Source organism: Vicugna pacos, chromosome 15 (genome assembly GCF_048564905.1).
Source record: "Vicugna pacos chromosome 15, VicPac4, whole genome shotgun sequence".
Taxonomy (NCBI): domain Eukaryota; kingdom Metazoa; phylum Chordata; class Mammalia; order Artiodactyla; family Camelidae; genus Vicugna; species Vicugna pacos.
In genome coordinates this window covers 5,097,881-5,110,800 of record NC_133001.1, presented here as the reverse complement: position 1 = coordinate 5,110,800, position 12,920 = coordinate 5,097,881, and the positions used below count along the sequence as shown (strand labels likewise).

General features: G+C 45.7%; 1 long non-coding RNA gene across 1 annotated transcript; it reads left to right on the top strand.

Moving 5' to 3' along the window:
* The first annotated feature begins 1,777 nt into the window (after nucleotides 1-1,777).
* LOC140685844 (uncharacterized) lies at nucleotides 1,778-12,590 on the top strand. The gene is made up of 5 exons (XR_012059276.1): nucleotides 1,778-1,884; nucleotides 7,920-8,049; nucleotides 9,173-9,306; nucleotides 10,516-10,654; nucleotides 12,471-12,590. It is a non-coding gene; the product is annotated as an uncharacterized lncRNA (long non-coding RNA).
* Nucleotides 12,591-12,920: the final 330 nt, after the last annotated feature.

Below are 12,920 nucleotides of genomic sequence, written 5' to 3'. Positions count from 1 at the left end.
CTGTGCTGCCCCCTCCTCCCAGGGGTGCGGCACTGCCAAATCTAGCTGTCTTGGCCTCCGTGAATGTTGATCTCTACCCCTCAACTCTGTGACTGCTGTCCTCTGAGTTTCCCCTTCTCTGTGCTGTGGCTTGGAAACTGCCTCCTGGCACTAAGTTCAGGCTGTTATCAGGCGTGCCTCCCTAGTTTTACTGTTCTCAGAAATTCAGTTCTATGCTCAGTGGTAGAGCACGTGCTTATTAGCATGCATGAGGTCCTGGGTTCAATCCCCAATACCTCCATTAAAGTAAAACAGATAAATCTTATTACCTCCCCCTCCCAAAAAAACAAACAAACAAAAAAGATCTTTTTTTCAGTTTTATTAGGTAGAATTGACAATATATTGCATGTAAATACATATATACAATATACTGCACATATTTTGTTAGTTTATGTATATGTATTGATTGTTCTAAGAACAGATTAGAGCTTTAGCTTTTTAAACTTAGTTATCAAAGGAATAAAGCCAACCAGAAAATAAGAATCAATAAAATGCAGTAATCTGATCATAAAGGACAGCCAAATATGCTTACACATATTTAAGAAGTCAGTCATTAAAGTTATAAATAATAAGTAGTTCACTTGTGTCCCCCCCTTTTTTTATTTTTTAGATTTCACATATAAGTGATATATGGCATTTTTCTTTCTCTTTCTGGCCTACCTCAGTTAGAATGATGATCTCCAGGTCCATCCATGTTGCTTCAAATGGCATTACTTTATTCTTTTTAATGGCTGAGTAGTATTCCATTCTGTGTGTGTATGTATGTATTTATATGTATATGTGTGTGTATGTGTGTGTATATATATATATATATATATATATATATATATATATATATATGTATGTATATAGTCTCACAACTTCTTTATCCAGTCATCTGTTGATGGACATTTGGGTTGTTTCCACATCTTGGCTATTGTAAGTAGTGCTGCTGTGAACATTGGGGTGCATATGTTTTTGAATTTTATTTTCTCTGGGTATATGCACATGAGTGGAATTGCTGGATCACATGGAACCTCCATATTGTCCTCCATAGTGGCTGCACCAGTCTACACACCCACCAACAGTGTAGAGGTTTTCCTTTTTTCTGCACCCTCTCCAGCATCTATCATTTGTAGACATTATAAAGATGGCCATTCTGGCTGGTGTGAGGTGATATCTCGTTGTAGTTTTGATCTACATTTCTCTGACCATTAGTGATGTTGAGCCAATTCATGTACCTATTGGTCACTTGTATGTGTTCATTGGTGAATTGCTTGTTTAGGTCTTGTCCCCGTTTTTAAATTGAGTTGCTTTTTTTTGATATTAAGAGGTGTGAGCTGTTTCTATATTTTGGAAATTAGTCCCTTTTTGGTCGCATCATTTGCAAGTATTTTCTCCCATTCTGTAGGTGGTTTTTTCATTTTGTTGGTGGTATCCTTATCAGTGCAAAAAAGTTTTTTAAGTTTAATTAGATCCCATTTATTTATTTTTGCTTTTATTTCAATTACTCCAGGAGCTGGTTCAAAAATATATTGCCAGGACTTATGTGTGGGAGTATACTGCCTATGCCCGTGAATTTGCGTGCCAGGGTAAAGGATCTGAAGCCTGGTGCTCCCCCAGGTGCGAGCCCCGCCCCTCTGCAGATGTCTCCTGCTGGCCTTCCCATCTGTGTGCCTTGCGTGGCGCCTCCCGGGCGCCCAGTGCGCAGGCGCCATCCATAAAGCTCGATCGTGCAAGGAGCTCCAGCGGGTCAGAGCGGCGGCAGCGGCGAAGATCCCTGGGCGGGCTGGCTGACGTGCGGTCAGGCCATGTCCCCGGGCACCTGCTGAACTGGAGAGCCCAAGAATGTCTACACTGAGGAAGGTGCCAGCCGCCGGCCCAAAGCCGCGCTAGGACCCGGTGGGGGACGCGGGAGCCATTGGGGTTTTGGAGGCGGGGCGAGGGCTGCGCGGAGAAAAGGACAGCTGGGGCACCGCTAGGGCTGCTGGTGGCGGGGGCACCCGTGGCAGCCTTGCGCGGGGCCCTGGCTCACGAGGCTCCCAGGGGTGCGGGAGCGAGCACCAAGCAGGGCTTCACGGAGAGGTGACTTTCTCCGCTCGGCCCCACGAGCTGGGGGACCCGAGGAAATCCGGGATGGGGCGCCGGCTGCCGAGGGGCTGTGCGCCCTGCTCAGGCTAGGTTCCGCGAGGGGGTGGGGGCTGCAGCAAACTGCATCCTCTCTCCCCGCCCAGCGGGGACCGGTAGACAACCACTCTTGGGAATGGATGGAAGGCGCCGGGAGCCTGGGCTGCGCGAAAGGGGCGCGGGGCGCAGCGGGGAGGCTGGAGGAGCCACTCACGCCTTGTGCGACGTCCGCGGCGACCAGGGGGCTGACAGACTGCCCCGGGAGTGTGGCCTTGGGCTCTCCAAGTGGAAGGGGAGCACGGAGGCTTTTTGTGGGCAGTTCCTGAACGAGGCTTAGAATTCTGTAAGGAGTCTCCCCTGGCAGCAGCGGTTGTTCTGGGCTGGTTGGCTAAAGGTAGCCGAAAGTTGTAATTATTACAGTCTTCCCAGCGAGGGGTGGGGGTGGCATGCATGGTGGCCCCCTGCTGGGTCAGGTGGGTGCCCGGTTCCTGGCACCCCCACCCTGTAGAACGTGCTGCATGGAAAGACGTGGAGTGGGGTGCACGTGATCCGGTGGGGGCCAGGGAAAGAGTCGGGGGTGGAGAGGGGCGGCAGGGCACAGATCCCAGGGGCGGTGGGTTTGCAGAGGGAGAGGGGCTAGAACCAGCCCCAGGGGGCGACCTGTGTTGGAAACTAAAGAGCGGCTCCCTAGGTGCTCGCTCTCCTTTGGAAAGTGTTCTGGCCACCAGTGTGTTGCTTCCCCCATGAATGGCTACTTGGCAGGTCTCCGGATTCAGGACTTACCTGGCTCCTATGGAGTAAAAATAAAGTGACCATCAGGGATTCTTTGCTGTGATTAATGCTGCCAGTGCAGGCTGTGGGTGGTTTCGGAGCCGGAAATGTAACGCGCACCTGCTTTTTCTGTCATCAGAGGAGAACTTCAGACAAGGCTTTACCGAGGGGCCTCGGCTGGGGGGGTCTTTGGGCTTTCCTCACAGTAACTGTGCCTCCTGGTGGACAGTATCTGATTGGAACTCGCAGTCCTGGTAATCTGTGACTTCAAGAAGACTCTTAGTTGCAGATGTGAAGTAATTGTATTAGTTAAATAAAAAAAACCCTGGTGTCTCAGCATGGCCTGAAGGAGCCCAAGAGTCCCGTCGAAAAAGCAGTCTTTCACTCCCTCAAAGCTAACACCACAGAATCCTTTCCCCTTTCCCACACCTTGGAAGGAACAGCATTCAGGTTTGAGGTTAATGTACATTAAATCACTATTTTCATTTTACTTCCTGTGTGTTCTTTGCAGAAAATAATAGGTAACCAAAGCAAAAAAAATGGTGAAATAAGAAAAAATGGTCATTTGGGGCAGGTCAAGTTTTTGCTCTGGTGTTTAAAAAAATGTCATTAATCAGGAATTTCCAGTAGTCAAATTGGTGCAGGCAGCTGGGTGACTCACAGATGTGACTCTGATAGTAATTCTAGACTGTGTGACTTTCTCATGGCTTGGAAGGGAACGACTTAGAATATTTTTCACCCCACATCTGGCAACATGACCAGCAGGCTGTGGGGAGTATTCTGCCCAGGCACATCTGGGCTGGGAGGTCTGTGGACCCACTGAACAGGAACAGCATGAAGCACTCCCATCCTGGAGCACACTGCCCCTTTCCCCCACCACCTCGGTCCGTCCCAGGTCAGGAGTTCCACAAGTGGGAGCCTGCCTTTATTCTCCCTGAGCTCCTGTCAAGGGAGGCTACTTTGTGTCTATGAGCCCCTCCTGCCCCCTTGTGGCCTCCCCTCACTAATTTTCTCTGCTCTTGGTTAAGAAGTCCGTAAGTGTTGAATAAATTATCCCAGTGATCAGGGTTAGCTTTAAGAGCACAGTGAATTCTTTATCAGATCATACAAAGTGATGACGTAATTGGAGGTTTCTCACCACAAAGATACTTTCTGAAATATGACGTCTAAGTCAACTTTCAATGCTGTTAATCATTTTCTCCCTTTCCTTCCAAAGAGCTTTGCACTTACAGTATAGTTGTCCTAAGTGGTGCTGCTGGAGACAGAAATAAACATGGGTTTATTTAGCAATGTTTTTGTGAGCTTTGGGTTTCCTGAGTTGTAAATGAATTAATAACAAAGTGTTTATTTTTATGTAGTTCAGATTACTTTGCATGATTTCTTCTCAGCGATGTAAATGTCTTCCTACGGCAATCTGTTGCTTCTCTTATTTTTGTCTACTTCATTTTTGAAGTTGGTGGAAATTTCACATTAAATATTAAAAGGAAAAAAGAACTTTGCCAAATTTGAGTCACATAGGATTCTGAACACCCAGAATCCAACCAGTTCTGAAACTAAATTCTCGTATTTTAAATTTGTTATAGGATTTGTTTTCTGTGGTTTTGACAGAGGGTCTCTCATCCTGTGCCTGCACGATGAAATTGAATAAATGCTGTAATCCTTTTCTATTTGAGGAAAAACTTCATGGTTTCTTGGTTACTCAAGGAGTTGAATGATATACATGTTGATCATAGATTTTTAAAGGGAAATTAATCAAATGTGTTATTTATTGACCCTTGGAATGGATATGCCATAGTCATTCACTGGACACAATAAAAGTAACTGATTCATCATTTGGCCAGATGGAAGTCATATTTCAAGCATTGCCACATGTCAGTTATAAAAGAATTACGGGGGCCACCAAATACGAAGTTAGCAGGCAAAGTATTCTCTGGTTAATCATTCTGATCAACCACAGGTTTACATATAAGTCATTTTTACTCAATAACCATCTTCCCATCTGATCGCCAAGTTTTCAAGTAGGTGTTGTTGTCTTTGGTCACAAAGCCTGTTCTGGGTGATTTCATGTTTATGCACGACAAACGCTCTGGTTTCTGGGAGCTAAGCTGTGGGCCTCGGGGTGGATGGTGGGGGTGCAGGGCTGCAGACTCCTCTTTATCTCCTGCGCCTGCTGTTAGAAGGGCTGTTGTGTTTACTGCATGTGCCCCTTCCAGGGCTTAACACCAGCTGCAAACAACAGGTTTGAGTCGATGTTGCTCTCCTGGGAAAGGCAGTGGGAGTCCACGTGCAAAGCCAGCTCTTTTTACTGTGTGGTCTGTGCGCTGGCCTCACCTGTGATAAGAGAGTCGGTCAGGCAGTCCCTCGAGGGGTCCCTCACTCTCAGCCTATTTCTGGCTGTTCCCACACTTCCCACGAGGGGCTTCAGTTAGGTGACTCTCAGGGAACACGTCTCCAGACTCGGTGCTGATGGTTTCTCCTGCTTGGGTGGACTGTGTGTGTTCTTGAAGGCTCTTTCTTGGAGGGTCTCCAAGGAGTTGAGCTCACTAGTCTGATTAGGACAACTTCTGTGGCCTGTGCCATCTGGCCTCCCAGGACAGCTGCACAGTGATTTCTCTGGAGAGCCAGCCTGGCCCACTTTTAGGATCTGGCTGTGGTGGGCCCACTCTCTGCTTGGAGGTGGGCTCTTAGTGGGCTCAGGAAGTCAGGACCCCACCCCTCTCTCAGGAGTAAGTTTCCCGGTGAGGAACATGGCATTTCTTTGGAGCCAAGAATGGTACTCACCTTTGAGGGAAGTTTAGGAAGTAAATCTGAAGGATGTGGGGCCATCACTGCACAGCCTCTGAGAGTGAGGCATGGTGGCCAGCCTGGAAAGGAAACCAGTACCCAGGGCAGCAGGGGTTCTGTGGGCTCTTAAAAGCAACCAGAAAGCACCTGTGAGTCTTCAGTTCATCCACTTGCTTGTTTCTCTAGTGATACTTTATTAAGAGTCATGGCAGGCACTTAGTGTAAAAAAAAAAAACACCAAAAACAGGGATATGCTTTCTGATCTACTCCAAATACCTCTTTTGATGAGGGCTAGCATTTTGTTGATGTTTTGGGGGCTGCCGTATTTCCTCGATTAGCCTGAGAGAGAAGTGAGTTTTCCCCTTTTACTCATCTGACTTGCTGAGCTCCAGCAAGTAGGTCATACCTGTTACCATGTTTGAGGTGTTAGCAGAGGTGGATGCTGGCAGTGGTTACAGGTCTCTGTACTGCACAGTAAGTGGGTTTAGCTGAATCAGAGACTCTCCTGTCCCCAGTGTGACTTGTGAGTTGCCCTGTTGCAGTTTCCAAAGAACTAAACTTAGTATGAGACACTTGGGTTGAGAATCTGTCCTATAGCTTATCAATAATAAACTAAATAACCAGTGGCCATCAACTGTCTTATGTGTAAAAGACACATTTGATGGATTAGTATTTTAATGGCAGAAACAGAACTTTTGTCTTTGTCAGGCCAGATTTAGGCAAAGCTTAGCATTTCTGTTGTTGGTGATACTGACTCTCCAACTGCTGCTCTGAGTCGCTCTTACTGTCTCTCAGCTGTTTCTCATAATTAGAAGACAGCTCATAAACTTATCCCGTGTAGCATGTTAGCTGATAATCCCTTAAGATTTGTTATTCTTTGGCATATTTGCGTTTTAATGCTAGTCCAAGAAATAATCAAATTGATGACTCCCTGGTGCTGGAATGATTTTGGAGAGTTGGATGGGAGAAGTGGGCACACACCCTCCTGCTTCCTTATGAGGCTGGTTCTACTAAGTGGATGCTTTCAGATCGTCAAGTAACAAAAATGTCATGTTGATGCTTTGCTCTTACAACCTCACATACTGATTTTTTCTATTTTTATATTAAAGTATGGTCAGTTACAATGTGTCAATTTCTGGTGTACAGCATAATGTCCCAGTCATGCTTATATATACATATATTCATTTTCATAGTCTTTTCCATTAAAGGTTACTACAAGATTATTGAATATAGTTTCCTGTGCTATACAGAAAAATTTCTTTTTTATTCTGTTTTTAACATTTGCAAATCTCAAACTCCCAAATTGACTAAAGTTGTCCAAATTCACTGCTGTAGCTCATCTTGCTCATCATGAGGATGAGTCCAGTGATCCACTGAGGTTTTCTCTGAAACTGACTCTTTGAGTGGATGGTACTCAGTGGGAAACACCTGGACTGTGCTAGTGCATCCAACCCTCCGCATGTGCACCCACTGCGGGCAGCCATTTTCATGTGATTTTAATTGGTATGGCATAAACCTCTGAATTCAGTAGACTGTTAACAAGACAGCTGAATATTCATTCAACAGGGTAGCTAGATGGCCCTAAACAGTGAATTAAAAAAAAAAAAAAAACCCTTCAAACTCCATAATTGGAGGATATTGAAAACTCTTCATACCAGCAGGCTGGAGTCAGGGAGAGGACTGGGAAGCCCTGCCTGACTGTGGCCTGGCAGGGGGTCCTGTCATGTAGTCTGCACGGGTAACACTGGCCATGGAGAAGTTTTGGAGGGGGAAACCAAAAAGCTTTAGATCTTTTGCTGAATTTTTTTAATGTGCTTCTAAATCAAGTAAAAACCATCTGTAAAAAGGTGAGAATAATACTGAATGGCCTCTACTATTATGCAGACCTTTGCTGTCTTTTCAAGGTCCTTTGCAGCTCACTTAGGACTAATGCCTTTTTGGAGAAGAGATCTGTGAGACATGTTTTGGATGGAACTTTGCAGTGCTGGCCGCTTGATAGTTGAAATGTCTTTTTAAGATCACTAGTTTAAGCCTTAAAATCCTTTTTATGATTTAAGGGGCCTAGTTTACATTTAAAATGATACCCTAGGATATATTTTAAACTTTCACGGTGGAGTATGTTTCCAGATCTTGACAAAGGTCTCAAACAGAGAAAGAGCTTTTCCTAGCAGATGAGTGAGCTGGAGGGAGCGAAGCTGACAATCCCTGTTTTACTCCAGACCAGGATAGGCAGACAGCAGAACAGTGTGGTCCTGCAGAAGCTGAAGCCTGACACTCCTTACACCATCACCCTGTCCTCCCTGTATCCTGATATGGAAGGAGGTTGCATGACGGGAAGAGGCGAGACCAGTAAGTGAATCTGGACTCCTGTGGCATTTTTTAGTAAACCATCATGGGGATGGAATCACATCTTCCACTGGAAACACTGGGGTGACACAGAGTTTTGCTAAACTTTTAAGATTGCATGTTAATCTTTTTTTTTTTTTTTTTTTGGTCTCTGTTGGGGATGGAGAGTAATTAGGTTTTATTTATTTTTTAATGGACGTACTGGGGATTGAACCCAGGACCTTGTGCACACTAAGCATACACTCTACCCATGAGCTATACCCTCCCCCAAAGATCTAAATTGTTTTTAATATCCTTACTGGAGTTATCTGTCTCTGGTCTTGGAGAAAGGTGTTTATTACCTTCTAGGATAACACAAACAAACTATGCTCTGAGGCCACAGTACCTTGTGGAGGGATGAGACATGTACCCGATAATCACAGACCTTTTTTCCTTTATTCACTACTTCAACAGGTATTTGCGGGGTGCCTACTAAAGGGATCCTGTGTTCTAGGGTTCCCAGGACTCATCAGTAAACCTGGGCTTCGTGTGTGCTGGGTTGTTAGAGTCACAGTGATGTGCTTTCTGTGCATTTCAGAACCTTTGAATACCGCAAGGAACCTCAGTGTATGACCCTTCCACCAGCACTTTGCACGTTCGCTGGGAGCACACAGAGTGAAATCCTCACCAGTAGAAGCTCTTTTATGCACCCACAGCAGGTGGTCTGTAGGAACTGGTCACTATTTCCTGTAGGGAAAAGTGTGTTAGTTTCAGCTGTAGACTGCAAAGTGGAGATCAAGAGTTAACTAGTGTACCGTAGCGCTGAAGGAGTTCATGTTTCTTCTGTAGAACTCGACGGAGGGTAGTCGGTTGGGGCCTCGGTGCCTGGGTGATGGGAACTTTTGGGGGACTGGGGCTGGGGGATCAAATCATTCTAGGGGCTTTTCAAGAAGGAGCTGGCTGTGTGCAGAGAGGCCTTCATCAACTCTTAACAACAGTTCATATGGGGGCATGTCCTTAGGTCCCAATACTACGGAACCTGCTTCTTGACTTGGTCTTCAGTTAATATTTTGAGTGATTGTTCAAAGTATTATTTCTTGTAAAAGGTTTTCAAATCAAGTACTTAACATTTTATTAAAATCTTCAGGTGCCAATCCCTGTGAATACCAATGATGCCGTTCATAGGAATCTGCAGCCAGATGCCCCAGACACCGTTACAGTGGTTCCCCTTTATCCTAAGGGCGATGGAGGGTGTACACCAGACACTGGAAGGACGTGGAAGTAAGAAGGCAGACAAATTTAGCGTTTTCATGATGCATTTTGCTTTTTAGTGTGGCGTAAAGTTTAACATATAAAGAAAATTTGGGAAATTCATAATGATGGAATAAAAATGTAACAGTTACACATAGTTTACCTCCCAACCCCCACCAATTGTTAATATTTTAGTGTATGAAATAAAAATGACATTCTTCTGAAATGAGAACTTTAGGATTTATAAATGTGTATACAGTTACCAGTATTCTCTGTCACTGACAAAAGTTCATGAGCTTTGCTTTGTGCTCGATAAATTTGTATGAAGCAGCGTTTTGTCACTGGCTTTGAGTGGCAGTTGTTGAAATCTGTTGGTCACGTTACTTGATAGCACATTTCTCTGCTGATGAAGTGCTTTTTGGCATTGAAAATCTCTGCTTTCATTTGCTATTAACATCTTGGGAAACCAGTTTATAGTGGTTTTACAATTCTTTGTAGTATTGTTTAAAGTCTTTGGTGCATACCTCTAAATATTTTATTTGGCTTAAAAATATATGTGTTGATGGCTAAAAGAAAGCAAATGTGGATGACTTCTTTTGGCAAAAGATTAGTGATCTAGAAAAATGATGTTATTGGTAAAGTGGAGTTTGGGGATAATATATAGATTTAATTTGCATGTTTTTCTAAGTCCCTGTAGGGGCAGTTAATTGAGAACTGAGTTATCTTTGATTTCTCCCTATATTTGCCTTTTCTTTGACTCACAGAAGACATTCAGTGTCTGTTGAATGATAAGAAATGAATGATTGAAACCAGCTAACCTAGCTGCCACAGTTAGATGGGTGTCCTCGGTGTTGTCAGTTCTCATTTAGAGGCGGAGATGGTAGAATCCTCTTGTCTCTCTCTCCATGACCTGTGCTGGAAAACTGAAGCTTCTTTTCCAATTTCTCGCTCTTGCTCCTTGTCCCTTGTCCTTTTATGGCCAAGCCAGTACTACTACTTGTACTCCCTTGTTTTTATTGGCAACAACTTAGCTTCCATAGAGACCAAGGCCCTAGTTGGCTAAGTTTGGCTAAATGTGGATTTGGAGAGTTTTCATCTGCTTTTGAATGCAGATAATTCAAAGTCTAAAGAGGTCAGTATTTTATCCTGCTACAAAGTGGAAGTTTGGGGGAAGTGATAACAAAAGCTTGACATGTGTAAATAGATGTAAGAAATACATGTTGGCTTTTCTTTCCTCAGTGGTGAGAAGACTGGCCAGAGATGTCCAAGTGTACAGTCCGACCCCAAGCAGCTGGGACGATCTCGACCCCGCCCCTGGCCAGTGCCGCAGTACCGCGTTGTGTGCGCTCCCCTGGCTAGCACGAGGCCCCCGGAACTTGTAAGTACTGTTGTAACCTTAGAGCTGGCAGAAGAATTTTGTAGATTTTACGGTGCCTCCTGCTGTAGTTGCTGGTGCAGGACAGTAGGTCAGTTGGTGTGGCCCTGGGTCACAGGCACACTCATTTCCTGATGAACTTAGTCTCATATTTGTGTCATGCTTGGCAGCCTGTGAGAACACAGGCCACAAACATGCCCATGTACAATGCTTATTAAGTGATTGCTTTTGATGAATTAAATTGTAACGGTATGAACTGTAGGGTTAGTAAGCAAAAGCAAATTTGGGGAAAAAGCAAATTAGCTATATGAGTTAAAAACCCCAGTAGTAAATGCAAGTCGTTGATACACCTTGTCAATATGGACTTTCATTGTAACACACACGTCTTTGTTAGGACCCTACCTAAAAGTTTGCCTTCATTGGCTCTTAATAGACTGCCCAATCTGGCTTAGTACTATTCCATTCTCTAAGTAGATTAATAACAGAGAGAGCAGAAATGACTGATTTGAGTAGGGAGAGTGTCAGAACACCTGAGGGAAAGTAAATTTATGAGACTTTACAAAAAGAAGCAGGGACCATGGACAAAGATAAACACAAGTTGAGCCTGTCCGAGTGTTGATTTGCACCCTTGTGTGTGGCAGGACGAGTTCAGACAGCACCGCCCTTGTCCATCGCATGGAGTAGCTCCATTTTAATAGAAAAACCTTTCCCTGAGAAGTGTCTCTAACATTCGGGGTGCTTTGGGGTCACTATCGTAAGCCCTGGATGTTGTATTTGAGAACCTTCCCCAGGAACCTAAATGGGAGGTTGTCGAGGTTGCTAAGGGTCAAGTGTGTACTCAGATTTAGTGGAGAGGGAATTTCTGAGGGAAAAGTGCATGTAATGCTGTGGCCTGGGGAGATGTCACAAAGTAGCACAGAGGTTGGCTTCTGCTGAGTCTGGGCTCAGTCCTTCACTATAAACATTATTATGCTAATAAAAGTGTAAATAAGCATTTGGGTTGTTACCAGACAGAATTTGGCATGTCCTCCCCTCCAGGTTGTGGTGCCAGGGAACACCCCCATGGCGCACTTGGAGCAGCTGGTTCCAGACACACACTATTCCATGAACATCACTGCGCTCCACTCGGATGGAGGCAGAATCCCAGCCCCACGCGGGGCCAAACACATGAGGCTGAAATCCTTCCCACCCAGTTCCCTTGTGACTCAGTGAGGAAGGCTGGGCAGGTGGGTGCTGAGGTGGGTGCTGAGAGCCGCCGCCACCTTGCGCAGGTGAGGGGACGCCTGGAGCTCACTTCTGCCCGGGTTCCCACGTGCACATTCAGTCTGAGGGCCCTCTGGGCTGAGTGAGTGTCACTGGGCCGAGTGTCACTGGGCTGTTTCCCTCATCTGGGACCTGGGTTAAGGAGAAGTTTCTTCCCTTCTCCTCCCTGCAGTGGGTCTTCTCACCAACTGGGCACTTTTGAAATGTGAGGGCTCAGCCTGTGTTTCATTCAGCAGGAAATGGTCGGAGTAGTTAAAATCCTGTTCTCTCCCAGTCTGTACATTTAGGCTCCAACCCAGTCCCTGTCCCGAAAAGCTCAGCATGTAACTGTAGCTCTGAATGGAGCACTTCCTACTGTTGAGGGGTCCACATGAGAAAAGTAGGAGATGCGGATTTTATCACAGGGGAGGAAACACCCCAGAGAGTGGTGAAACCTCTGGGTGCAGTGACACTGACCTGCTTACAGGTCTGTTATACCCCTCCCTCCACCCCCATGTCCACCTGCTCACAGACAGGCCACTGACTCTATTGTGTTGATTTATTTACGACCACGCAGTAGACCGAGGAATCTGAGTCTTTGGAGAGACAACCATCAGCCTGTCCGTGCCCTGGGATCACGCTGATGGGCCAGCTCAGCAGCACAGGATCATTTTTTCTCCCAGCGTTGGTGACCGGTCGATGAATATGTGAGTCTGATACTTGTTCATTTGAGCATTTTGCAACCTCTTGCCTGGTTAGAGGGCGAAATTAAGCTTTTTTCTTTAGAAGTGCTTTGATGACAGTTGAGTCCTGTCTCTTGTGTGACAGTCTGACAGTGCCCTGTTTGAATTCTGTGTGACAACCACATTTTATATGACTTTCTCTGACCTGGCCAATCAGAATCCCCCCCAGCTTGGGGGTGGTGACGTGGGGCTGTGCTTGGCGATGCAGTGGAGGCCAAGACTGAGGCAGAAGACCTGGAGTCCCCACTGGAAGTCCTGGACCCGGACCCTCCCACAGCAGGGGG